The sequence below is a fragment of the Sus scrofa genome, chromosome X, assembly GCF_000003025.6.
Source record: "Sus scrofa isolate TJ Tabasco breed Duroc chromosome X, Sscrofa11.1, whole genome shotgun sequence".
In the NCBI taxonomy this organism is placed as follows: domain Eukaryota; kingdom Metazoa; phylum Chordata; class Mammalia; order Artiodactyla; family Suidae; genus Sus; species Sus scrofa.
The window spans coordinates 59,282,200-59,309,531 of NC_010461.5; positions in this window are offsets into that span (position 1 = coordinate 59,282,200).

Genomic DNA, 27,332 nt, shown 5'->3' on the forward strand with positions numbered 1-27,332 from the left:
ACCTAGATATGATCATAAGTAATCATTACATCCTTAGTGCCTAATACAGGGACAGGCACAGAGAAGGAATTAATTTCAGAACACAGTCCCTGGCAATTACATCAGGGGTAATAAACTATGGCCCACAGACCAAATTCACTTGTTTTTTTAAAGCAGGAAACCATATGGCCCTCAAGATTTACCTTCTGATCTTTTACAGAAAGCATATGATGACCCCTGATTTACATAGTACTTCACAACTGACAGTACATTTCCAAATCTTTGCTGTGCACAAATGCCAATATGTTATTAATGAGAATGCTTTGTTTTTTTGTGTTTTACAAAGGTTTCACATATATTTTCATTTAAATTATCTTCCCTCATGGTAAGAGGAAAGAAATGAAGGAAAGTATTAAACCTGCTAAATACGCGTAAGTTCTTTCAACTTTAAGCCTAGAGGTGGGTATTAAAACCAGGCGCAAGGTTAGTGCAGTTTGCCAAATTATTAGGCCACTACTATGAGCAGGGAGTTCAGGCTATCTCCTTGGGACCTCCCTCACTCTGTCCCAGACCCAATTTCCTTTTTCATAACCATCACTAGTACCCAAACCTCAGGAATCCTGCTCACCTAAGCTCAAAGGAGTAAGGTGTTGCTGGCTGATGCTTCTCAGCAGGCTGGCGCATCTGTGTATTTCCTGTCTAATTCTTCTCATTGGCCTGGAGCATCTCTTCATATTTTCTCTAGATAGCCTGGCACATTTTTTCCCCCTCAACAGCATGATACTTTCCTCTTCTCATTAGCCTAGAGTATCTGAGGAAAAGAGAGGACTGAAATATAATGTCACCTATGTGTCTCTCAAGTGGAGTGGAGGTGAAGAGAAATGGAAGTTTAAAAAAACTGGTTTAAGACTGGCCCAGGCATAATACTGTTGATTTGAAGATATGTTTCTTTAACTTTAAGGTAACAGCAACATCAAAAAGAACATCACAAAAGTGGGTTTAAATGGTGGTATAAGAACAGGAAAGGAAGAAGTGAAAATATCCAAGAGTAGGGAGGAGAACAATAGAAAAGAGCTGGGATTTAGGGTTATCATCTTGTAATTTCCCTTGGTCTTGGTGCTTCTATCATTCCCAGATTCTGGGCCATGGACCTTGAGCTTCCCACTTAATTTAGTCTTGAGATATCTGTCTCTCTTGGGCCTTCTGTCCATATACACAGGCTTGAGTCTTAGGTCTTTGGCCTTCAGTTTCACTGAGACTTTAGCCTTCCATCCAACTCCAGTCCAGATCTTGGGCCTTCTATTGGTCTTGGATCATTTCACAGCACAATCTCACAGCATCTCACAGCATGGTCTGGCATAAGGAACAGCTCTGCAATGCTTATTTTGGTAGCTGACACTCTTGCACCTACTGAGAAGGGGTTAGGAAGCCCCTTTGTTACAAACACACAAGAGCCCACACACATACATAGAAAATGTGCAAGGCGAGAGAATTGCATGTAATCAAAGGGGAGACATAGACACAAGAAGAGGCCAAAATACTCAAAGGTGAATAGGAAGTCAAAAGTAGAGAAGAAATAAGAGAACAGAGAGATGGATGTTGAAATGGAAAATCACAAAGCACAAAGAGACACAGAAGCATACAAAGCACGAAAAAGAGAAAATGGCCCAAGAGAGGCAAAAAGAATATGTGAAAAGAGAAATGTGAGATCAGGAGTAGAAACAGCAAAAGGGTAGCCAGTATTAGACTAGGTGAAATGTCAAACGAACAAGAAGGGGAATGGATAACAGACAATCAGAATTCACAAAGAGAAAAAGAAGAAAGGTAGGCATAACAAGAAATGAGCAAAGAGCACATAGTATGTGACTCAAGAGACACAAAGTGAACAACAGTGAAAGAGCCAGATCTAGGAGACCAAGGAGAATCAATAACAAAATGAAAAAAAGAAACTAGAGAGAGACATCTAAGACGAGACACAGACCGCACACTCAGGTACAAAAAAGGAGACAAAGATATACTGAGAAGAAACTAGCAAAAGAATCATGGAAATGGGTAAGACACAATTTAGAGAAAAAGACCAAAGATGCGCAAGGAAGAAAGAAAGAGACAAGCAAACAAATACACACTTAAGAGTTTAAGATAAGCAAAGGCAGACAATCACTGGAAGAGGGTAAGAAATGGAAGAGACAAAATACAGTGAGGAGCGCAATAGCCACAATAAGCATCACAAACAGAGGACAACAAAAGAAAACAAAAAAAGATCTATTATTAGTGCCAATACTATTTACATTATTACTAATGATAATGATTATAATAACATTAAGCACTACCAACAGATACTTTTCTACTTACAAACTCTTAACCTCGGAATTTCTTACCTAGAATCAAAACACACCAACTCTGTGCCACTAGACAGTATCAGTGGTCACTTGGGCTGCGTCAAATGAACTTATGAAACTTCTTAGGTTTTTTTTAACCTACCATGTGAAGCTCTTTCCATATATTATTTTATTTAACCTTCACAAACAGACAAGTCTAATTAGACTCTAAACTGCCACAGGCTCTTCACCTAATGAGTGGCAGAGGATTTAAACATTCAACTAACTGACTTGTTTCCTAGGTGCCACAGATGAGTGAATATTTTAATAAAGGGCCCTTAGAGAGCACCTAATCAATCCCCTCACTTTATATCTTCACCCCTTTAGAAAACTGCCTTGATTTTCACACCCTTTACAATTACAGTGTCAGCTTCAGGGACTGGATTTTCTTTAATACTAAATCTTAACCACAGATTCTCTCACAAAAGGAGGTTAGAAAGGGACACCCTTTCAGCAAAAAAACAAAACCATTGTTTTGGTTTAATTTTCTATTTGTTAAGGCTTCTAAGGGTGGCAAAAAAATCTATGCAGTGAACATGAAGAACAGACAAGGTGAGACTAAATTACTCTGTGACACAACTAGTACACTGACTGTATTACCTTTGTGTTGCTTCAGTGAATCCAGTTGATAACAGGTTACTAGCCATCCTCCCATCTCACATTTTGCTCCCCTTCCAAGTTAGATCACCATACCCCATCCCACACAAACCTCCAACAAAAAGCTATTAGCTCTAAAGTGATTCATACAGGATTACACCACTAACAACTTACTTCATCCTGTTTTAAAATGCCAGACCGCCAGGCATGTTGATCTTCCTTTGGTGTGTTCAAATTTCTTGCTCTCTACACTGCTTCTTAGAAAGATAACGATTTGGCAAATATGAAGGGAACAATCAGGAGCTACCGAAAAATGAGAAGGAAACCAAATAAGTGCCATAGAGAAATATTAACCAAGTACTATGCTAAAGTTACAGAAGATTCAAATTAATGAGCTATAAAAATTCTCTCCAGAGCTTAGAAAGTATAAAGTTACCTCTTAGAGCTAAAACTAACACAATAGCTTCATTCAACAGAATAGGAAACTATAGCATAAATAGGAAAATGTGTTGCCTAACGACACTCAGTGAGCCATTGGAAACATCACCAAACACAGCCTTATTCCTTTAGTTGGGATACTAATGTATACAATACTAATGTGTTGGTACTAATGTATACAAAGCCTTACTACACTGAATGGTTACTTTTATCTTCCAACCTGCATCCCCCTAATCAGCCTCTCTTACCACTGACCTAGAGTATGCAGGGTCCTGATTCTTTAGATCCAGGCTGATGATAGATAACTTTGTTCCATTCCTAGTCAGGTTCACATTCATAGTTATGAGGCTTCTTTCAATTAGCAGGCACAGCATAAAAAGATACAACTGTTTTATCTTCTCAAACAGGTTGTTTTTTTGTTTTGTCCAGTTATCCCAAGGCATCTTGAAGTATATAAATGATTGGTGAAGTTCTCCAACAGGGCCTCAAGGGAGGCTTTGGGGATCAAAGGGTCCAGAATTATGATCTGCTCATGATGAATGTCATGATGAATGTAAGATATGGCAGTTGTTGTCCCTGTTTTCCTAAAAGAAAGAAAACTTGGCTGTAAGCCTCTATCACATCCTACAGTCCCACCCTAAACACCCGAACTCATGCAGCCTGCTATTCTTTTCACATCATAATTTTCACCCATGTCACACCCAGCTGCTTCCCAGATTAATTAGGAAGCAGGTTTTACCAAAACAGACATGGTTGACAACAATGAAAACAATCTAAAGGGAAAGCTAAGTGCAATGTATAATTAAAAACAAAATCAAAAGTAAAGCCTATTTGGCTGTGGTGTGGGTTCAATCCCTGGCCTGGGAACTTCCTCATGCCACAGGTGCAGCCAAAAAAATTTAAAGACTACTGATTATATTTTTAGGGACACCTTACCCACCTCAGATGTGTGGTGGTTGTCTTGAGACTTCATCTTCCTATCTGGACCCAGGAAAGAATCTTAGTAGAATCTCCTGACCTAGGGTTGTTGCCCAGTGGTAGTGAGCTTTTCCCCTGGAGGATCCTCATGCCCCATCTCCACCTAAGGATCATCAAAGGGAATGAGTCACTAACACTGTAAGGCAACAAGCCTATTCTTCTGAGGAAGATCTGGAGAAGAAATAAAAATAAATAAATAAATTACCAAAATGCAATCAATACACTAGGAAAGTGTCCCAGTGAGTGGCCAGTAGTAAAATTAAACTATGTCTATCCTTTTCTTCAGATGGATTAACAAGTGGAAATTTAGAACTGTGTAGAGTTCTATATTCTGGCTACCAGCCTAGCAACAAATAAATTCTTCTATTCATTCCAGCTCCATTCTCTGTGCTTCCCTTCATCTCGAAGTGCATTTTAGAGCTAAATAATTAGCAAAATACCCACACTGTGCTTTATTCTCCAATCTCCACTGATGAACAATCCTCTAGAGTATAGACTTCTAATGTCCTGGTGTCTTCATAAAATATAGTGGAGGTCAAGAAATGAAGGGGTTGAGACTAGTAAAAGGAGAAATTAGAACTTTCTCAACCAAGAGCCATCAAGTCACTTTAGGAAAGTTCCAATGTGGAAAAGGGAACCCTCCTACACTGTTGGTAGGAATGTAAGTTGGTACAACCACTATGGAAAACAGTATGGAAGTTCCTCAGAAAACTAAAAATACAATTACAATATGATCCAGCAATCCCACTCCTGGGCATATATCCAGACAAAACTACAATTCAAAAAGATACATGCACCCCTATGCTTATTGAAGCACTGTTCACAATAGCCAAGATATGGAAACAACCTAAATGTCCATCAACAGACGAATGGATTAAGAAGATGTGGTACATATATACAATAGAATACTTCTCAGCCATAAAGAAAGAACAAGATAATAACATTTGCAGCAACATGGGTGGAACTAGAGAGTCTCATACTAAGTGAACTAAGTCAGAAAGACAAATACCACATGATGTCACTTACATGTGGAATCTAAAATACAGCACAAATGAACCTATCAATGAAACAGAAACAGACTCAGAGACATAGAGAACAAAGTTGTGGTTGCCAAAGGGAAAAGGTTGGAGGAGGAATGGAGTGGGAGGTTGGGGTTAGTAGATGCAAACTATTACATATAGAATGGATAAACAATAAGGTCATACTGTACAGCACAGGGAACTATATTCAATATCCTTGGATAAACCATAATGGAAAATAATATTAAAAAGAATGTATATATGTATATGACTGAGTCACTCTGATGTACAGCATAAATTTACACAACTTTGTAAATCAACAATACTTCAATTAAAAAAAGAAAAAGAAAAAGAAAAGAAAAGCTCCAATGTTGCCTGACTGAGCTTATACTCTGTAAGAGTTCTTCACATTGCCCCAGGCTTCTTTTACAAAGCACTATCTTAAGAACTGAGCAATCTATCTCAACCAATGTGCCTCTCTCTCATCTAGTTTTGCAGCATTCCTCTATTTTAATGTGTATATTAAGTAGTAAGATGCTGGAGAATTGCCAAAGTAAACATAACTTTTCTACTCAATCTACATAGTATATTTCCAGAACAGCTTATATATAAACAAGGCACTACCAGAGTGCCAGGATATTCAGAAAAATCAGGAATGGCAACAGGCATATAAAACCCCAGCTAAGCAAATCTATGCAAAAGGAAAAATAAGGTATGGAAGGATAGGGATCCAGTAAATAGCTTAACCAGTCCCTCAGGGCTCCGTTATCTACCCTTTAGCCATTCCATGGTTTTTCAAATGAACAAATCCTCCACTTCTTAAAACAAGGAAATGACAGTGACAATGGAATTAGGCCTGCCAAAACAAGGCTATGAAACAGATCATAACAAATCCTCAGCACTTACCAGTCTGTCCAAGGAAAGTGGAAATAATTTCAAGGCATTAAGTTTGCTCTCTAAGGTTTCTGTTAAGTAGCTATGAGATGTAAAATGAAGTAATTTATTGTTTTGCATCTCTCATCCTTCATTTATGAATGAGGATCAGGTGTGCTTACCCTTACAGATCTCACTCAAGCCTAACTCTGAGGGACAGATAAAAATAATAGGTCAAACTCATTGTGGAAAGTTAAAATGTGTATATATATATATGCCCAAAAAGAAAAAAAAAACTGTGTAGGAATTAATGAAAATTGGCTCATGTTTTGTTTTTAAAAGGAGAGCTGCGGGAAGTTAAAGCCCTTAAACCCAAAGAGAATTCATACAACACTGGGCTCCCCAAATAAATTACCTTTTTCTCCAGACAGTCTGCAAACCATCCTTTTAGATTGGTTGGAGCTTATCCAGATTCTCAAAAGGGAAGACCTGATCAATGCGGAACTTCTTAGAGCTGCTTGCAGTCTCAGGGCTCACTTGCTTGGAATATCCTTGAGAATAAAGACAGGGTTCAGTAAGATACCAAAAGTGTTGAGAAAACATCAACTACAATAAAAACAAAACAAAACAAAAAATGAAGCAGCAATAACTTGAAGCATTAGATATTGGTGCCTCTTGTCTCTCCTCTCTAGCCTGTTATCTCCCAAAGGTCCTGTAAGGTCAAGCCTTGGCAGTATCACAGAAGGACTAGGCAAATATAGAAAAAGAACTAAATGAAAACATGGGGTCAAACCAATAGCCACCTTTAGAGATGACTAAATCTGTGGCCTACTTCTTGAAGAAAATATTTCAAGATGCAAGGTATTACGATTGCCTTGATCATTTATAATAAGTAGCTAAATGCCCTTACTATAGGATAGGAGCTCACTGAAGCAGGTCTAAGCCAAGTTTGTAGCTGTGAAAGTAATTTGTATGGTATGTTATGGTGTGGAAAGCACCAGGTATGGCTTCCAGATTCCTGATTATATTATTATATTACATTACAAGGACCTTTATGTCAATATCAAACAAATTATAGTATGTAAAAGATCATTTATTCAACTCTATTCTCTAGATAAGATGTCCAGTAAAGCCTAACTGTTATTTTATGATGTTCTCAATATGAGAACAGGCTTTGAAGTCTTTTGGCAACATCCTTCCCCATCCTTATTTAACCTAGGATTAGTTATTTCATCCCTAAATACAGCCTTCCAGTTAAACATGACAATCCATAACATATTTACTCTGCTCCTTCCTGAAACCCAATTAATGACAGTAACTGGACACTCCATATACAATCAGATTTACCCAAAGAATTTTTAAATTCACAAATCCAAGCTCAAATTCATCTATATACTGCTTAGTTAAGATACCCAAAAGGAAACAACTATTCCAGTCTCCCCAGATCTTCTCAGACACTCTGAACTATACTGACTGAGTACGGCTACTTCAGCATCAAAGCCCTCTAGTTTTGTTACATTCAGCAGGTCAGCTAAGTTTCATGCAAATAATTGAGATCCAACTTGAGGTGGATTTTGAAGGACACCAGTGTTAAGTGCTACTTATCTGTAGCCAAAAATATGGTAGCGGGAAAATCAAGATTTCTTCTACTCAAGTCTTTAAGACTTGAGGCAGAGGAGGGCATTAGCTCTGTTTAACCATGCACATCAGTACTCTTTGCCCTCCAAGCTTATAAGGTTTAGGGGTAATAGTTCAGATATCAGTTTCCTTCTCTTTAAGCTGGTATTATTTTCCCAGGATGTTAAGAATATTTAACAGCCACCACAGATCAACTTTTAATTCTTCAAGTCACAAATTCCTATCCAGGTGTACATTTGATGACCAGGGCCTAGATACCCTGAAAAGAAATTATTAATGCTTAGTCATAGCATCCCTGGGTTTTAAGATTTTCTATAATTTAGGGAGATGGTTAGAGAAATGTCTAGGTAAGTTGCAGAAAGACAACAGAAAAGCTCAAGGGGAGTATGGGAAAAGAAGCACAAAACCAGGGTTGGAAAACTCCCTCCAACCTTATATATTAAGGTTCTATAAGAAGGAAAATCAGAAGAGAAATCTCAATAACCATTTAGAGAAATGCCAAAAAAAAATTAAGTGCTTTCTTTCTTGACTCTTTGAAAATGACAAAATTTTTTAGGGATTGAGGTATTCAAGTCCCTATCATAACTCATCAGCAGTCCCTAGACACTGAAGTTGATATGGATGGTGATTTTTCATAATTTTGTCAGCATCTCACTCTTTCTGCCTCCAAACCCATGAAAAAAAATAATAATTCACTCCATCTTAAAAAAAAAAAAAACTAGTGCTTTGTTAAAATGCACTTGTAAAAAGGAAAAAGCAGTAGAGTAGTGCCTGTAAGCTTTCAGCTTAGAAAGCCCCCCTCCCCCCCCAGCTGACTGATTAAGGTGCTCTCTAGGCACACCTTGCGTTTTTCCTTTGCCATCACTTTGCATAGAAAAAATGTCTTTTTTTCCATTCTTCTTCCTCTATGCCCCACAAAATTTCTCAAAATTTTTATGGTATTCATCAAATTGCCCAAAGTGATTTGTTCATTTCTGCATCCTCCATGAAATAGCAAATCCCTTGACAGAAACCATGTCTTAGGTTTTACTGTTTATTCTAGTGCCTGGTCCAATAAATATCTGTTGAATTAACAAAAGGATTTTCTCAAATTTGAAGATGCCCACGTTCCCAGACCATCCCTTTTTGCCACTGCTAGAGACTTTATTTCAAGCAATGAACTGAAATACAACTCCAAGATTCACCTTTGGAGGCTGTTTAGTATAGGCTTCAATTCACCTAAAATTGATCCATCCTTCCTCTTGAGGTGGGGGTACCGGCTCAGAATTCATCCCTTTAAAAAAATTCCAACAAGTAGTTATTGTTGTGTGTTAATAATGAATAATTCGCTTAGGTTAGTAGCAATAAAAGATCTCATAAGCATAGACCAGTGTTTCTCAAATTGGGGTGATAAGAACCCTGGGGGTTTGTGGATATATTATCATGGATCCCTAAGTTCTACATAAATTATATAAATTATGTCTTCAACAAAGATAACTTGAAATTGAAAAACATGTTTTCATTTCAAATAACTTTAAGTCAGTGTTTCTCAAAACACATACTCTTTAGGATCTCAAAAAAAAATTGAGGTGTTGCATCTTGACAAATTTTTCTGTTTGAGAAACAGTGGCAGAGACCACGTTTCCAAAAAGGCTCAGGACCATTCATTTATTACCCCCAGTCAGTCAGACAAATAATGTCTTTAGGCATTAGGGGAGAAAAGCTGTGAGAAAATATGGATGTGAATTTAAATGGGCAGTTAGAGAAGCCCCACTCATTAATATGATTCTTTTTGCTCCTGCTAGGATACATGGATGTGCACACACACACACACAAAATGTTTCAAATTTGATGTTAACATTTTTTTTTCAGCTAGACCTTTGTGTTTATTTTACAAACAGGGAGGATAAGCTTTTTATCTTACCAAAGGACCTGTTGAAACAGGCAAAAGGGAAGAGGGTATACCAACTTCATCATAAAGTAGGCAAGGTCATGGTTTTCTTGCAAAGCATACTTTTCTACTGCCCTCTTGCCAAACAAGTTTCACAAATAGCTCAGACGAAGAAGGCACTGCTACTCTCATCTGTCCTTGGGCAGAGGTTAAAAAAGGGTACAAAGATCTAACACATCAGATTTATACCCCCAATCCCTGAAGCTTGAAACACTCAAGCTTAGAACAAATTTAACAATTTGCCAGCCTTGATATATAGCCAAACATAATAGCTAAGTCTTATTGCTAATCGCTTTCCATGCCTCCAAAAGAGGTAAAAACCAAATGACATTAAAATAAACCAACTGTACTACCCAGATGGCTGCAATATTACTCATATCCCAGAGTAAATACAAAAAGTTAACACACCTCCTTCAAGCTTATCTGATCAACTTTAAACCCTATTGAACTCCCTTTTAAAACTCCCTTTTTAAAACTTAAAATTCACATGACAGCACTTGAGTATCAATTCCTAAAATTATTTCAAGTATACTTATATTAGCTCCTTTAACAATACAGCCATCTGGGGGATGAGATCATATAGGACTATATCGTTTCTACTTCAGTGTAACCCAGCATAGGCCAAGTACACAATATTAATTCCATAATTTTGTCAGTTAAATCATATGGTGATATACAAATTGCAAATGAGAGAAACAGGGAAGGAAACTTATAGGATCCTCTGACTTTTCTAGGAGTAGTATCTAAGAGAAAGAAACGAGAATAAGGAAAAGATTACTTAAAAGCTACAAAGTAGTACTTACAGTAGTCTAAAGAGCCAGAGACTCTTCTTACAGCTGTCCAAGGAGCTAGTAGTGCAAACTGCACCCTGAGCTGAGCCGATCTTTTGACATCCTTCTCAGAGAAGAGTATCCTTTTCAGTGATTACAAGGAACTGCTGCAGTGATAACTAGTTATTTCCTTCAGCAGTTCCACATTAATACTTCTCTGCCATCAAACACCCTGTACACTGGAAGCTAGGCTATTATTCATCTTAACCAGGCAGCTATCTCACTCCTGAAAACCTATATCCAAAAGAATGACTAGATCTTGGCTTATTTTTATTTTAATATAAAACAGAAAACTGGTCCCATCATTTCTAAGCCCTCACTTCAGTGTGGTGCTTTAGGCTAAGAATTTAATGTAACGCATTTTATTTAACAGATTAATCAAACAAAGTGATCAACAGTTTCCAAAAAGCACTTCAGGATATGTTTTCTCATTTTATCCATTTATAGCAATGTTCTTGAAATAAGCAGGGGCTGGTTGATGCTCCAGATGAAGAAATTTAAGGATTAGGAAGTTCAGGTTGTTTTTCTAAAAGTGAATAATGGTATAGCCAAAACAGGAATGGTTTCAAAATGGTGGTAGAGCCCAAAGATACTTGTCCTAAGAATTCCATTCTAGAACTCCTTTGGTAGTAATACTAAAATATCAAAGTCACAGCCGTCTATCCACAGACCCACCACCCTTAGTAAATGAGAGACACTGGTCATCAGATACATGGAATAAATGGGTTTTTAAGACTTCAAAAATTCAATGACCAGGTTATCAATTCCACCTTGCAAACCAGATGTACGTTTTAAAAAATTTAAAAAATAACAACTTTTTGGTTGTATCCTGGCAATTGGCATTACATGTTGGGAATATACAAGAGGCCAAGAGAGATTCTTAGCCAGGCAATCTGCTCTGAAAGGAAGAATGCAGAGACAATGCTAAACTTCCTTCCTGGGGAGATAATTTTCAATTGATACTTATATATAATAAATAATAAATAAATACAGGGTAGCAATCCAAGTTCCCTTGGGTCTGACTTGCCTTAAAAATTTTGCCTAGTAAAGCAGTAAAAGAGGGGCAGGAATGGTTCCTGTCCCCAGAATGTTACAATAATTGGAATTGGGATCATTAACAAATGCAGGAAAAGGAGTGAAGGCCCACCCACATAGTTCAGGTCTGCTTTTGGTAGTCAATACTGCACAAATACAACATCAAAGTGGTAGGGAGACCTTGGGCTGGTGGGCTGAAAAAATGGGACAATCAATACTGTGTTAATAACACAGAAGGGGCTGTGGGTAGTCAGTACTACTCAGGAGTAATGCAAAGAAGGAAGTGGAAGGGTCCATGTCTGATGGGCGGAACCAAAGAAAGGGTAACTGAGGCATTACAGCAATTCAAAATGGGCAAAGCAATGACATCTGGGATTGTTAATGTCTTAAAAACAAAAGGGCTTTGCCAGTGGACATTTCCCAGCAACAATGCAAAAGGGCAGGGCAGGGGTGGAAGGGGCAGGAGGGGCAAGGGAGCACAATCTTATCTGGATACATGGACACCTGAAAATTGTGAGCATTAATAGTCCATAAGAAAGGTCCAAGGGCAGGCAAAGGGTATGGAGAGGGAACATAAGGGCAAGACCATAGCTATTTGGAATTTGATACACTGGAGCCAATGCAAGTAGAGTGGGAGTATGGGCTGCTGTTTGATGGAAAGTTCATGGCACACTGCAGTATTTATACTTTATTATACCATGGGAAATTGGGGCTGGGCTGGGAGCGCTTGCCCAACAAGGCCAGGGAGTAAAAACCCATTTCTCATCGTCATTGTGCTCATCAGCAGTCCCAGTAGAAGTTTTGTGTGGTCAGCAGCCCCTTTCAGTAATCCGAATGGGGTGCAAGGAAATAATGTCCTACTCTAATAGAAGGGGAATTAGATAATTGCAAATATTCGCATTAACAGTCAAAAAAGGGGGCCTTAGTCAGTATCCCTGATGTATACAGTAAGGGAACAGGGGTCCTATCTAATGATCAGTACTTTTGATATGTTATTGGTGAATATTAATTGTCCAAGAGCTGAGGTCATGATAGTTAGCTGAGGGGATATTATCTCAGTCTATGGATGAAGACAACCATTTCAATTACATATATTGACGGTCCACAAGAAACGATCTTGGGGAAAAACAGTATCCCTTGAGGTATTGCAAAGGAGATACAGCAGTCCTGGAAGTAACTGGGTTGTGGAAAACTGCAATTCTGCACATTAACTGTCCAAATATAAAGGTCTTAGCAGTGGGAACCACCTACTTACCGGAAGGCATAGGAAGTTGGCGGGGGTGGGGGGGTGTCCTTGTCTAGTGTGCAAGAACCTGGACAAATGCAATTATGCACATTAATAGGCCAAGGAAAGAGCTGATTTAGGGTCACAAACCCTGATATACTGCAAATGGAGAGCAAAAGGATAAGATGAATTAAGGTGTAATTATGTACATTAATGTCCAAAGGGTATGGTATGGTCAATTAAAATCATGTACTTTGTACAAATAAATATAAGGATCTTAAAGTAGTGTACGCTCCCTGTAAAAGACAAAGGGAGTGGGAAGAGGGGCATCCTTATTTAGTGTACAGGAACATGTACAAAAGCAAATTATGTACAATAACTAGCCATGGAAAGAGGTCTTAGGAATCAGTACCCTTGCTATACTAGAGAAGGGGTCTGAGAGGGTAGGATCTTATTCATATGGGATGAGCCATGTGCAGTTATACACATTAACATCCAAGGTGACTGGCTGCAGTCAGTTACAAATGTGCATCTTGACTGTCCAAACTTAACAGTCTTGTGGAGGGGGCACTTCCTGCTGGAAGAGAAAAGGAATGCACAAGAACCCAGACAAATACATCACGTACATTAACAGGTCAAGAAATGGGACCTTAGGGATCAGAATCCTTGTGGTACTTCAAAGGGAATGTGAAGGGGAAGGATCCTAATGTAATTGTCATTACATATATTACTGTTTGAGAAAGGGGCCTTAAGTGAACAGTACCCCATTGCAATAAAGTAAAGAGAGTGTGAAAATTGGGACACAAGTTAACTCAAAGGACCATGGACAATTGTAATTACACATAGTAACAGTCCCAAGACAAGGCCTTTAAGGTAGTCAGTATGCTGTGCTTAAATAAGTAAAGGAGTCCTAACCTAAAAAGCAGTTGTGGACAATTGAGAATGTGTACAGGACAACTAAGATTATGCAGATTAACTGCAGAAGTATATAAATCTTAAGAAGTAGGCACCTCCTGCTGAAATATAAATAGAATGGAGAGGGTCCTTACCTGATGTACAGGAGCAAATGGCAGTATACACATTAACAGTCCAAGAAAATGAATCTTGGCTATTCAGAAGCTCCCAAAGTAATGTAAATGGGGCAAGAAAATGGGATTCTAGTCTAACATAAGGGAGCATGGATTACTGAAATTATGTGCATTTAAACTGTACAGGAGAAGCAGCCACAGTTGGTCAGCACCCCAAATGCAAAAGGGGTGGGATAGGATGGGATCCTAGTATAATTTTGCACATTAACTGTCCCCCACCCCCACCAAAAAAAGACTTGGGTAGTCAGTAATCCCTGAACTCAACGTATTAGCTTATCACGAGGGCACATGCACATTAGAATCCCAAGAGAGGGACTTTGGGTCACTAACATCCCCTGAATATAAAAAAGGAGGGGTATTAGTTTAAAGAAAGGGGCCATGAACACTGGAATTTTGCATGTAAACACTCCCAGAAGGAAGTAACTGAGGTAATTAATACATCTTCTTGTAAAACAAAGAATACAAGGGACTTAAGTGAAAGACATTATTTGGGGTCAATTACCATGGCTCACTTTAACTATCCTAGTACACAGGTCTTGAGTAAAGGGCATTCACCACTAAATACAAGGGAAATGAGTGAGGTCTATAAATACTGCAGAAGATGAGGGACAAATGAAATTGTGCATTAACAGTGCAAAAGAAAGGGCCGTGGTGTTCAGGACCTTGTGCTGTAATGCTAACAGGCATGAGAGAATGGGATGTACTACAACAGTCCCAAGTACCCTCTGTGGTAATGCAAAGGGAGTAGAAAGGGATTGGAAACTAATAGGAGGGACCACAGCTGCAGTTAAGCACCTTAAGAGCCCCCCAAATCCTCCCATGCAATACAAAGGGAGTAGGAGGGAATGGGATCCTAGATGAACAGAAAGAAAGGAACGCAGGTGCCCTTACCACCTTGACAGTCCCAAATGCCCTCCCTGGTAAAAGGAGTTGAGGAATCCTAAATTAAAAGGGACCACACCTGAATTTAAGCACATTCACAGTTCCAAGTACCCTCTGTGGTAATGCAAACAAAGCTGGGGGCATGGACCCCAGACTAAGAGAAGGGACCAGAGCTGCAAATAAACACTTTAACAGTCCCAAGTACCCTCTGCTGTAATACAAAGGGAATTGGTGAGCTTAGGAAATTAGACTAACAGAGGGGACCACAGCTGCAATTAAGCACTTTAACAGTCCCAAATATACACTGGGGTAATGTAAAAAGTTAGAGGGCATGGGAGCCTAAGTTAGATCACAGCTGCATTTAAGTACTTTTCTGTCCCAAATACCAACAAGTAACACAAAGAAGCAGAAAGGGATGTGATCCTAGAATTATAAAAGGGACCACAGCTAAAAATGAGCACATTAACAGCCCCAAATGTGCTCCCAGGTTACATGGAGCTGGAGTGCTTGGGAAAGTACACTTATAATGGAAGAGGCTACAGCAGCCATTAACTACTTTAAAGGTCTCAAATACCTTTGCAGTCATGCAAAGGGAGATAGGTGGGAATGGGATCCCAGGTTAACATAAGGGACTGTATTTGCATTTAATAAGCACCTTAACAGTCCCTTATAGCCTTTGTGGAAATGCAAATCACGTAGGAGGGGATGGGATCCTAGACTAACAGAAAGGACTGTAGTCCAACTAAGCCTATTAACAAGCCCCAAGTACCCTCTGCAGTAAAGCAAAGGGAGTTAGGTGGGAATAGGATCCTAGGTTTTAAAAAAAGGACTGTACCTGCATTTAAGCACAGTTAACAGTCCATTGTACACTGAGGTACAATCCAAATAGAGGCGGGAAAGGAAATCTAGACCAACAGAAGGGAGAATAGCTTTAATTAAGCCTATTAACAGTCCCAAGTACCCTCTGCTGTGATGGAAAGGGAGTTAGGTGGGAGTGGATTTTGAGATGGAAATGGATTTTCAGGTTATGGTAAGGAAATTTAGCTGCTTTTAAAAAAGCACATTAAAAGTCCCTTGTACCCTCTGTTATAATACAATTCAAGTAGGAGGGCATGTAATCTGGACTAAGAGGTGAGACTGTATAGGCAGTTAAGTACATTTACAGTCCCAAGTACACTCTGCAGTCATGAAAAGTTAGATGGGAATGGGGTCCTAGATAACATAAGGGACTATAGTGCCACTTAAGCACTTTGGTTTTTTTGTTTTTTTTGGTTTTTTTTGTCTTTTTTTTTAGGGCCACACCTGTGGCATATGAAGTTCCCAGGCTAGGGGTCGAATTGGAGCTACAGCTGCCAGCCTACACCACAGCCACAGCAATGCCAGATCCGAGCAGCGTCTGCGACCTACACCACAGCCCAGGGCAACGCTGGATCCTGAACCCACTGAGCAAGGCCAGGGATTGAACCCCAAACCTCATGGTTCTTAGTTGGTTTCGTTTCCGCGGTGCCATGACAGGAACTCCCACTTAAGCACTTTAAAAGTCCCTTGTACCCTCTGGGGTAATGCAAATCAAATAGGAGGGAATGGGATCCTAGACTATGAGAGGAATGTGGCTGCAGTACAGCCCGTTAACAGTCCCAATTACCCTTTGCAGTCAGGAAAAGGGAGTTAGGTGGGAATGGATTTTGAGGTTAACAAAAGGCACTGTACCTGCACTTAAACACATAAGAGTCCCTTGTAGCCTCTTTAGTAATTCAAAGCAAGTCAGGCTGGGAATGGGATCCTAGGTTTAAAAACCAACTACCTGCATTTAAGCACCTTTGCAGTTCCTTGCGCCCTCTGCGATAATGTAAATCATTTAAGAGGGGATGGGATCCCAGACTATGGAAAGAGACTGTGGCTACAATAAAGCCCATTAACAGTCCCAAGTATCCTCTGCAGTCATGCAAAGGCATTTATGTGGGAAAGATATCTTAGGGTTAAAAGGGGGGGGGGGCTGTACCTACATTTAAGCACAACAGTCCCTTGTATCTATCCCCTGTGATAATGTAAAGGGATTTAGGTGGGGATGGGATCCTAGACTAATAGAAGGGACTATAATTGCATTTAGCAAAGTACCAGTCCTGTATACACTCTGGGGTAATGTTAATCACTTAGGAGGAGATGGGATCTCAGACTAAGAAAAAGGACTATGGCTACAATAAAGCCCATTAACAGTCCCCAGTATTCTCTGCAGTCATCCAAAGGCAATTGGGTGGGAAAGGGATCCTAGGCTAAAAAAAGAAAAAATGGGGATTGTACCCACACTTAAGCACAACGACAGTCCCTTGTATCTCCTTTGGTAATGTAAAGGGAATTAGGTGGGAATGGGACCCTAGACTAACAGAAGGGACTATAATTGCATTTAAGCATACTTACCAGTCCCTTGTACACTCTGGGGTAATGAAAATAGAGTAGGAGGGAGGGGAACCTAGACTAAAAGAAGGGAAATCAGAGCAATTAAGCCCATTAAAAAAGTCCTATGTAAGCCCTGAAGTAATACAAGGCAGTTAGGTGGGATCCAGATCCTGGTTACCATAAAGGACTGTAGCTCTATTTAAGTACATTAACAGTCCCTAGTACCCTCCCCTGCAATGCAAATCAAAAAAGGCATGGATCCTAGAATAACAGGAGGGACTGTAGCAGCAATACAACTCATTAACAGTCCCAAGTGTCCTCTGCACTCATGCAAAGGAAGTTGAATGGGGATGGGATCCTAGGTTAACAATAGCTGCTTTTAAGCCCATTACCAGTCACTTGTACAGTTGGTGATAATGCAAAGGGAGTTAGGTGGAATGGGATCCTAGGTTACAAAAAGAGGGGGACTATGTGCATTTAGCACATTACCATTCCCTTGAAACCTCTACGGTAATGTAATTCTTTATGAGGGGATAGAATCCTAGACTAACGAAAGGGACAGCAGTGCAATTAAGACCATTAACAAGTCCCATGCAGGCTCTGCAGCAATGAAAAGGGAGATAGGTGAGAATGGGATCCTAGGTTATCATAAGAGACTGTAGCTGTATTTCAGCCCATTAAGAGTCCCAAGTATCCTTTGAAGCCATGCAAAGGGCGTTAGTTGGGGCATGAGATTCTAGATTAATGTAAGAGATTGTAGCTGCATTTTAGCACATTAACAGTCCATTGTACCCCCCTTGGTAATGCAAATTGAGTAGGAGAGCTTGGGAATCTAGACTAGTAGAAGGGACAGAGAAGAGCAATGAAGCCCATTAACAAGTCCCATATAGGCTCTGCATCAATGAGAAGAGTTAGGTGAGAATGGGATTCTAGCTTAACATAAAGGACTGTAGCTGCATTTAAGCACATTGGTAGTCCATTGTACAGTCTGTGGTTATCAAATCATATAAAAGAGGATGGGAATCTACACTAACAGAAGGTAACTGCAGTAAAGTTCACTAATAGTCCCACATAGGCTCTGCAGTTATGAAAAGGGAGTTAGGTAGAAATAGGATGCTAGGTTAACACAAGAGCTGGAGCTCCACTTAAGCACATAAATAGTGCATTACAGTCTCTTTAGTAATGCAGATAGAGTAGGAAGGCACGAGAATCTAAACAAATAAAAGGGACTATAGCTCTAATTAAGCCCATTAACAGTCCCAAGTACCCTCTACAGTCATGCAAAGGGTTTTAGGTTAGAGAAAAGGGATTCTAAGTAAACCCAAAAGACTGTAGCTCCATTTAATAAACACGTTAACAGTCTCTTGCACCATCTGTAGTAATGCAAATCCAGTAGGACAGCAACAGAAGCTAAACTACCAGAAGGGGCTGTAGCCGCCCGTAATAAAGCCTAAGGTCCCTCTGCAGTCATGCAAACGGATTCAGGTGGAGATGGGATCCTAGGTTAACATAACGGACAGTAGTTGTATTTAAGCCCATCAACAGTCCCTTGTATCTTCTTTAGTAATGTAAAGGGAACTAGGAGGGGATGTGCTCCTAGACTAACAGAAGAGACTGTAGTGCAATAAAGGTTGTTAATAAGTCCTATGCAGGCTCTGCATTAATGAAGAGAGATAGTTGGGGATGGGATTCTAGATTAACATAAGGGTCTGTAACTGCATTTAAGCGCAGTAACAGTCCCTTGCATATTCTGTGGTAATGCAAATCATGTAGTAAATGGTAGTCTAGACTAACAAAAGGGACTATAGCTACAATAAAGCCCATTAACAGTCCCAAGTACTCTCTGTAGTCATGAAAGGAGAGTTAGTTGGGGATGAGATCCTTAGGTTAACATGAGGGACTATAGCTTCTTTTAAGCACAGTAAGTCAATTGTACCCTCTGTAGTGTTGAAAAGGGAGATAAGGGGGAATGGGATCCTGGGTAAAATTTAAAAGGGACTGTAATTGCATTTAAGCACACTGACAGTCCCTTGTATCTTCCTTGGTTGGTACTGTAAAGGCAATCAGGTTGGGGATGGGATCTTAGACTAATGGAAGGACAGTAGTGCAATTAAAGCCGTTAACAAGTCCCATGTAGCTTCTGCATTAATAAAAAGGGAGATAGTTGGGTATCAGATCGTAGGTTAACATAAGAGACTGTAATTGCATTGAAGCATACCAACAGTCTCTTGTACTCCCTTTGGTAATGCAAATGGAGTATGGGCATGGGAATATTGACCAATAGAAGGGACTGTAGCTCTAATTAAAGCCATTAACTGTCCCAAGTACCTTCTACAGCCATGCAAGAGTTTTAGGTGGGGAATGGGATTTTATTTAAACATAAGAGACAGTAGCTTCATTTAAGCACATTAACAGTCCCTTGTACCATCTGTGCAAGTCGAGTAGAAAAGTAACAAATTCTGGACAAACAGAAGGGACTGTAGCCATAATAAAGCCCATTAACAGTCCCAAGTACTCTCTATAGGCATGAAAAGGGAGTTAAGTGGCAAAAAGATCATAGGTAACGTAAGGGTCTGTAGAGCCATAGAAGCTCATTAACAGTCCCTTTACACTCTAGGGTAATGCAAATAGAATGAGGGATGGGAACCTATAGAATAACAGAACAGTAATGCAATAGTCTATTAACAAGTCCTACTTAAGCTCTGCAGTAATGAAAAGAGAGTTAGTTGGGGATGGGATCCTCATTTAACATAAGGGACTGTGGTTCTATTTAAGCACATTAACAGTCCCTTGTCCCCTCTGTGGTAATGCAAATGGAGTAGGATGGAAACAGATTCTAGACTAACAGAAGGGACTGCAGCTGCAATAAAGCCAATCAACAGTCCCAAGTACCCTCTGCAGCATGAAAAAGGCTGTAGGTGGGGATGAGATTCTAGGTTAATAAGGGACTGGAGCTGCATTTAAGCCCTATAATGGTCCCTTGTATAGTCCGTGGTAATGCAAAACATCTAGGATGGTAATGGGAATCTAGACTAATAAAAGAGACTGTAGCTACAGTAAATCTCACTAACAGTCCCAAGTATCCTCTGCAGCCAGGAAAAGGGAGTTCCTAGGAGACAGGATCCTTAGGTTAACATAAGGGACTGTAGCTGCTTTTAGGCTCATTCGCCCCTTGTACCCTCTGTGGTAGTGCAAATGGAGTTACATGGGAATGAAATCCTAGGTTTAAAAAAAAGGACTGTACCTTCATTTAAGCACATTAAGAGTCCCTTGTATCCTCCCTGGTAATGCAGAGAGAATTAGGTGAGGATGGGATCCCAAACTAACGGGAGGGGTCAGTAGAGCAATTAAGGCTATTAACAAGTCCTATGTAGGCTCTGCATTAATGAAAAGGGAAATAACTGTGGACAGGCTCCTAGGTTAACATAAGGGATTGCAGCTATATTTAAGCCTCTTTACTGTCCCTTGTATCCTCTGTAGTAATGCAAATCAAGTAGGAAAGGAACAGATTCTAGACTTACAGAAGAGACTATAGATGCAGTTAAGCCCATTAACAGTCCCAAGTATCCTCTGCAATCCCGAAAAGGGAGTTATTTGGGGATGAATCCCAGGTTAGCATAAGGGACTGTAATTGCATTTAAGCATATTAACAGCCCTTTCTTCCCCCGTTTGGTAATGCAAAACGAGTAAGGGAACGGGAATCTCAACCAACAGAAGGGACTGTAGCTCTAATCGAGCCCATTGACTATCCCAAGTTCCCTCTGCAGCCATGCAAAGGGTGTTAGATGGGAATGGGATCATAGGTTAACATAGGAACTGTAGATGCATTTAAGCAAATCCAGTCTCATACATCTTAAGGTAATGCAAATCGAGTAGGAAAAGGGGATCCTAAAATAACAGAAGGGACAATAGTGCGATTAAGCCCACTAACAAGTCCCACATAGGCTTTGCATTAACAAAAAGATAGTTAGGTGGGAACGGGATCCTAGGTTAAGGTGAGGATCTGTAGCTGCACCTAAGCATATTGACAGTCCCAGTTCCCTTCAGTTGTAATACAAATTGAGCAGGAAGGAAAGTGATTCCAGATTAACACAAGGGACTATAGCTGCAATAAAGCCCATTAACAGTCCCAACTGCCCCCTGTGTCACTGAAAGTCAGTTAGATGGGAACAGGGTCCTAGATAAATGTAAATGACTATAGCTTCTTTTAAGCACAGTAACATTCCTTTTACCTTTTACGGTATTGCAAAGGAATTATGTGAGAATGGGATCATAGGTAAACATAACAGTCAGATGCATTTAACCACATTAACAGTCTCATACACTCTAGGGTAATGTAAACTGAGTAGGAAGGGTGGACTCCTAGACTAATAGACGGGACAGCAGTGCAATTAAGTCCATTAACAAGTTCCACGTAGGCTCTGCAGTATGAAAAGAGAATTAGTTGGGGTGTGATACCAGGTTAAGATAAGGGACTACACAGCTCCATTTAAGCACATTAACAGTCCCTTATACGCTATAGGGTAATGCAAATGGAGTAGGATGGAAACAGATTCTAGACTAACAGAAGGGACTGTAGTTGCAAAATAGCCCATTAACAGTCCCATGTACTCTCAGCAGCCGTCCTAAAAGAATTAGGTGGGGATGGAATTTTAGGTTAACATAAAGGATTGTAGCTGTATTTAAGCTCATTAAGCTAGTTACCTTAGATATTCTGTGGTAATGCAAATTGTATAGGACTGGATGGGAATCCAGACAAACAGAAGGGACTGTAGCTGCAATAAAGCCCATTAACAGTCCCAGATACCCTCTGCAGTCATGAAAAGGGAGTTAGTGGAAATGGAGTTCTACATAAACATAAGTGACTATAGCTGCTTTTTTTTTTTTTTTTTTTTTTCCCACTGTACAGCAAGGGGGTCAGGTTATCCTTACATGTATACATTGCAATTACAGTTTTTCCCCCACCCTTTCTTCTGTTGCAACATGAGTATCTTATAGCTGCTTTTAAGTACAGTAAGTAACAGTACCTTGTACTCTGTGGTTTTGCAAAGGGAATTATGTGGGAATGGGATCCTAGGTAAAATAAGAAAGGGACTGAACCTGCATTTAAGCCCATTAAAAGTCCCTTGTATCCTCCCTTGTAATGCAAAGGGAATTATGTGGGGATGGGATGCTAGATTAATGGAAGGGACAGTAGTACAATAAAGCCCATTAAGTCCCATGTAGGCTCTGTATTAATGAAAAGGGAGTTAGGTGGAAATGGGATCCTAGGTTAACATAGGGACTGTAGCTGCATTTAGGCCCATTAACAGTCCCTTGTACTCCCTTTGGTAATGCAAATGGAGTAGGAGGGCATGGGAATCTCCACTAACAGAAGGATCTGTAGCTCTAATTGAGCGCATTAACTATCCCAAGTACCCTCTGCAGTCATGCAAAGGGTGTTAGATGGGAACGGGATCATAGGTTAACAAAAGGGACTGTAGATACATTTAAGCACATCCACAGTCTCTCATACATTTTAGGGTAGTGCAAATCCAGTAGGAGGGATGGGATCCTAGAATAAAAGAAGGGACAGTAGTGCAAATAAGCCCACTAGTCCCATGTAGGCTCTGCATTAATGAAAAGGGAGTTAGGTGGAAATGGGATCCTAGTTTAACATAAGGAACTGTAGCTCCATTTAAACACATTAACAGTCCCTTGTATAGTCTGTGGTAATGCAAATTGTGTAGGAGTGGATAGGAATCCAGATTAATAGAAGGGACTGTAGCTGCAATAAAGCCCATTAACAGTCCCAAGAACCCTCTGCAGTCATGCAAAAGGGGTTAGTTGAGGATGGGTCCTAGATAAACATAAGGGACTGTAACTGCTTTAAGCACTTTAACAGTCCCTTATATTCTTTCGGTAATACAGGATTTAGGAGGATATGGGATCTTGGACTAACAGAAGCGACAGTAGTGCAATAAAGGTCGTTAACAAGTCCTATGTAAGCCCTGCAGTAATGAAAAGAGAGTGAGTTGGGGATGGGATCCTAGATTAACATAAAGGACTGTAGCTGCATTTAAACCCATTAACAGTCCCTAGTACGGATTGTGGTCATGTGAATCATCTAGGAGGAGAATGGATGCTAGTCTAACAGCAGGGTCTGTAGCTGCAATCAAACCACTTAACTGTCACAAGTATCCTCTACTCTTATGCAAAGGCGGTTATTGAGTGTGAGACTCTAGTTTAAACACAGTCGTTCGGGCAGGAAATGGCCTTAGGCAATTAGCACCTTTTAGGTGTAAAGATAATGCAGGGTTCCTAATACAAAAGGCTCAGGTCTAATCAATTAGGTTTGCACAGGTAGAGTGTCCCAGTGCAGCGCTCTTAAGTTAAAAAGGGTCCCCTGCTGGAATACAAAGCAGGTGGATGTTACTAGTTCACAGGACATGAACAAATGCAATTATGCACATTATCAATTCAACAGAAGGGTCCTCCTGACACACCTAGCACCCAAATGGGACACAGTGGCCCACTAAAATGGATGGGACTCTGGACAACCGCAACTGTGCGGATTAACTGTCCCAAAGCTGAGTCCTTGAATAATTTGCACTACCTAGCAATATTCCACAGAGTGTAGGATTTAATTTTTAATTGCATGAGACCACAGGTATATGCAATTATGCACATAAATTGTTTAAGAGAAAGGACTTAGGGTAATCAGAACTCCTTAGAAGAAATGGCATAGAGGTAAGAGATATCCTAGGCTAACAGTGGGACAATGGACAATGAGGATTTTAAATATTAATGCAAGGTGGTAGGTAGTCCACACTACCTAAGAACAATGAAAAGAGCATGGGTGGGTCTTATCTGGTAGGCAGGACCATGACCAGTAATGATTGTATCCATTAATATTCCGAAGTAAAGGACTTTAGTGATGGGCACTTCCCTTATAGTGCAAAGAAGCTGCAAAGGATTTGTGTAATGAACAATTGGTATTCTAGTCAATAATAATAATTCAAGGAACATGGTCTCAGATAGTCAGCACTGCCTAATAGCAATGCAAACGGGACAGAAGGTCATTGATTAATGAGTGAGACAATGTACAATTACAATTTGGTACTTTAATTGTCCAAGAACAGGAGGACTCACAAGAGGGTAAAAATGGTAGGATGCCTTTGTTTAACAGACAAGGGTATGACAACTGGGACTGCTGAATGCAAAAGGGTTTTTAAATTGGGATTTAGTCCAATGCAGGATTATGGACAATTAGAATTTCACTGAGTGCAAAGAGTTTAGGTGGTCAGCACAGTATATATGCACTTTCCAGAAAACTGGGATTTTGACTACTGCAGCAATGACAGAGGAATGGTTTCTCCTTCCTTAAAGGCAGGAGATTGAGATGATGAGTAAGCAGATTTATGGACAATAATTGTCTGATATGAAGCTCACAATTAAATTTCCTAACATTATTGCACAAATTCTTTGTTCTAACATGAGATAATGGGCAAATGGGATTGTGTACATTAATTGAAAATGGTGACTCAGGTAGTCAGCACTCAAGATCAGCAATGCTAGAGGCAGACAAGGTATCCCAGTCTGATGGAAGAGCAACTGAAACTTATTTTTAGCATCAAATCAATACAAACTGGACTGGCTTTAGGGAGAAACAGGAGTGGGACAGGGGCTTGGCTGGGGCTGGGGCTGGGGCTTGGTTGGGGCTGGGGCTGGGGCAGGGGCAGGGGCAGGGGCAGGGGCTGGGGCTGGGGCAGGGGCAGGGGCTGGGGCAGGGGCAAGGGCTGGGGCAGGGGCAGGGGCAGGGGCTGGGGCTAAATATGGGTTTGCTGGGAAGAGGTGTGGAGAGGAGCTGGGGCCTGTGGAGACAGGTCACCACAGAAAATTGAAATTATGGGCAATAATACTCCAATATAATAAATTAGAGTAGAAGAAGTCCACAGCAATTCAAGTTTTCTGCAGATAGGTAGGTCATTATTCAATCAGTGCAGCATTAAGGATGGGAACAAAGCAAGACCTGGACAGAAGAGGACCTTCAAAGATTATTTGGTCATAATGTTAAATTTTAAATTAACTATTTTTGTACTATAAGACTTCAAAAATCCAAAAGGAAGTAGTTCATTAAGTCAATTTCAAAGTAAAAAAGTAGTAAAAACTTATAAATGCCAAATTATTGACTTTGACTATATAAAGATAAAGAAATGTAAGCATTTGTAAAAAAAAGAAATTGAAAACTTTAAGGAATTTCAAAGGAACCCCAAAATGAAAACCCACTAAATGTAACTGAAATGAATTCTACAAATAACAAAGTCCCTAAATACATTACCATAGTAGTCACTTAAGGCTTAAATCGAACACTAGCAAACCACATAATCAAACTATATATGACTGACATCCAAGAAATAAATAGAAATCAAAATCCGACCCCAGCATTAGCCACGGGGTAGGTGTTCCTCTTGAGGAAGACAGGGATTCCTCTTCCGCCACCTGTTGGCCAACGATCATCTGCGATCCATTCTGGTCCTTGCCACGACTCACCGCCATGTTCACACTTGGCAGGCATGGAGCACTGCCCCTGGCCACAGTGCAGAAGAGCAGAGGCGGGGGAGGGGGAGGGGGGAAGGGGTAGTAAGTTAGCCTTAGGCCACCAATGCAGAGGAATGGTGTGAGGTTCAGCCCATATAGCCTAAAGTTCAGCACAGCAGGTGGTAATGCTGGAGGGGAGGGAGCCAGTGAGAGGGGAGGGAGGTGGAAAGGCCAAACGTCCTTGGAAAGACCTTGGGTACCACCCACTGGGAGTAGTACAAACGTGGCCGGTGCTGACTGGCTGAATAGAGACGGTAGCGAGGTGCTATGCTAACTCCGACTAATTCCATCCTCCACTAACTGTCTGTGACCAATTCCACCACCCTTTCTGATTGGATGTGTCGGGCGGCAATCCAACGCTGCCAATCCCTCCTGCACTTTTTCGCGGCAAAGCCCGCCATCTTGAACAATGCGGCAGGCCCTCCTGGTGCAAAGCCCGCCAAGAATGTAACGGTCAAACACCCCTGCCATGACGTCCACGTGACAGACTGCCATGCTATCCACATGACAAGGTCAGCCATATTGTCCCTGCGGCAAAATTTGTCAGGAAATGCACACGGCAAAGACAAAGGCCCGCCATGTTTTCGATTGCGGCAAGTACTTGAGCCGCCATCTTTTGCTATGTAACAGAATATTTCCACCGCCATGCTGCACGCTAGAACAAAGACACCCATAATGTGGCTTCCCGCCACTGGAACACTGCGGCAAAGTGGGTCCGCCATTTTGAACACTCTAACAAAGCAGAGAGCCATGCTAAGCAATGCTGCAAAGTCAAAATCGCCATTTTGAACCCTGCGCCTAAACCTTCTCCCTCTCATTTTCTATTAGCCTCTTGTAATATGACACAGGATGACCCCGTTTTTCCACCTCATGATACCACAATCCATGCAAAGGTCCTAACAAGACCCAAATCGACTAATTCAAAACACGTAGCTCATACAATGCATATCATTTCCTCTGCCTGTCCCACTATTCATCTTGCCTCCCTAGTTTACACTTAGCATAAACAAGTAGCCCTCAGCCGAGCTGGGCGGCAAATCTCAAGTGGCCGCCATCTTTCCTCCCCAGCCTGACCAACCCCCTAGCCTAACTGCAAAGTCATCTCCAAACCAAAGCCGTAGGTCCACTCACACAACACCAAACGATTAGCAGCAAAATTTTGTAGACATTCCAGACAGTACAACGAACCACAAAACCCAACACTTTTCCATCCATACAAAGGTCCGATGGGTGATGAAAAAAAAAAATCTAAGCAGGTATCCACGGCCCCGATGGGCAAGGAAAAAAAAATAATAAAGCAGGTATCCGAGGCCCCGATGGGCAAGGAAAAAAAAAAATTAAAGCAGGTATCCGAGGCCCCGATGGGCCAAAAAAAATTTTTTTTTAAATAAAAAAGCAGGTATCCATTACCCTGATGGGCCAAGGGGTTGGAGAAAGAGGGGGACACAGCAGGTATCCGAGGCCC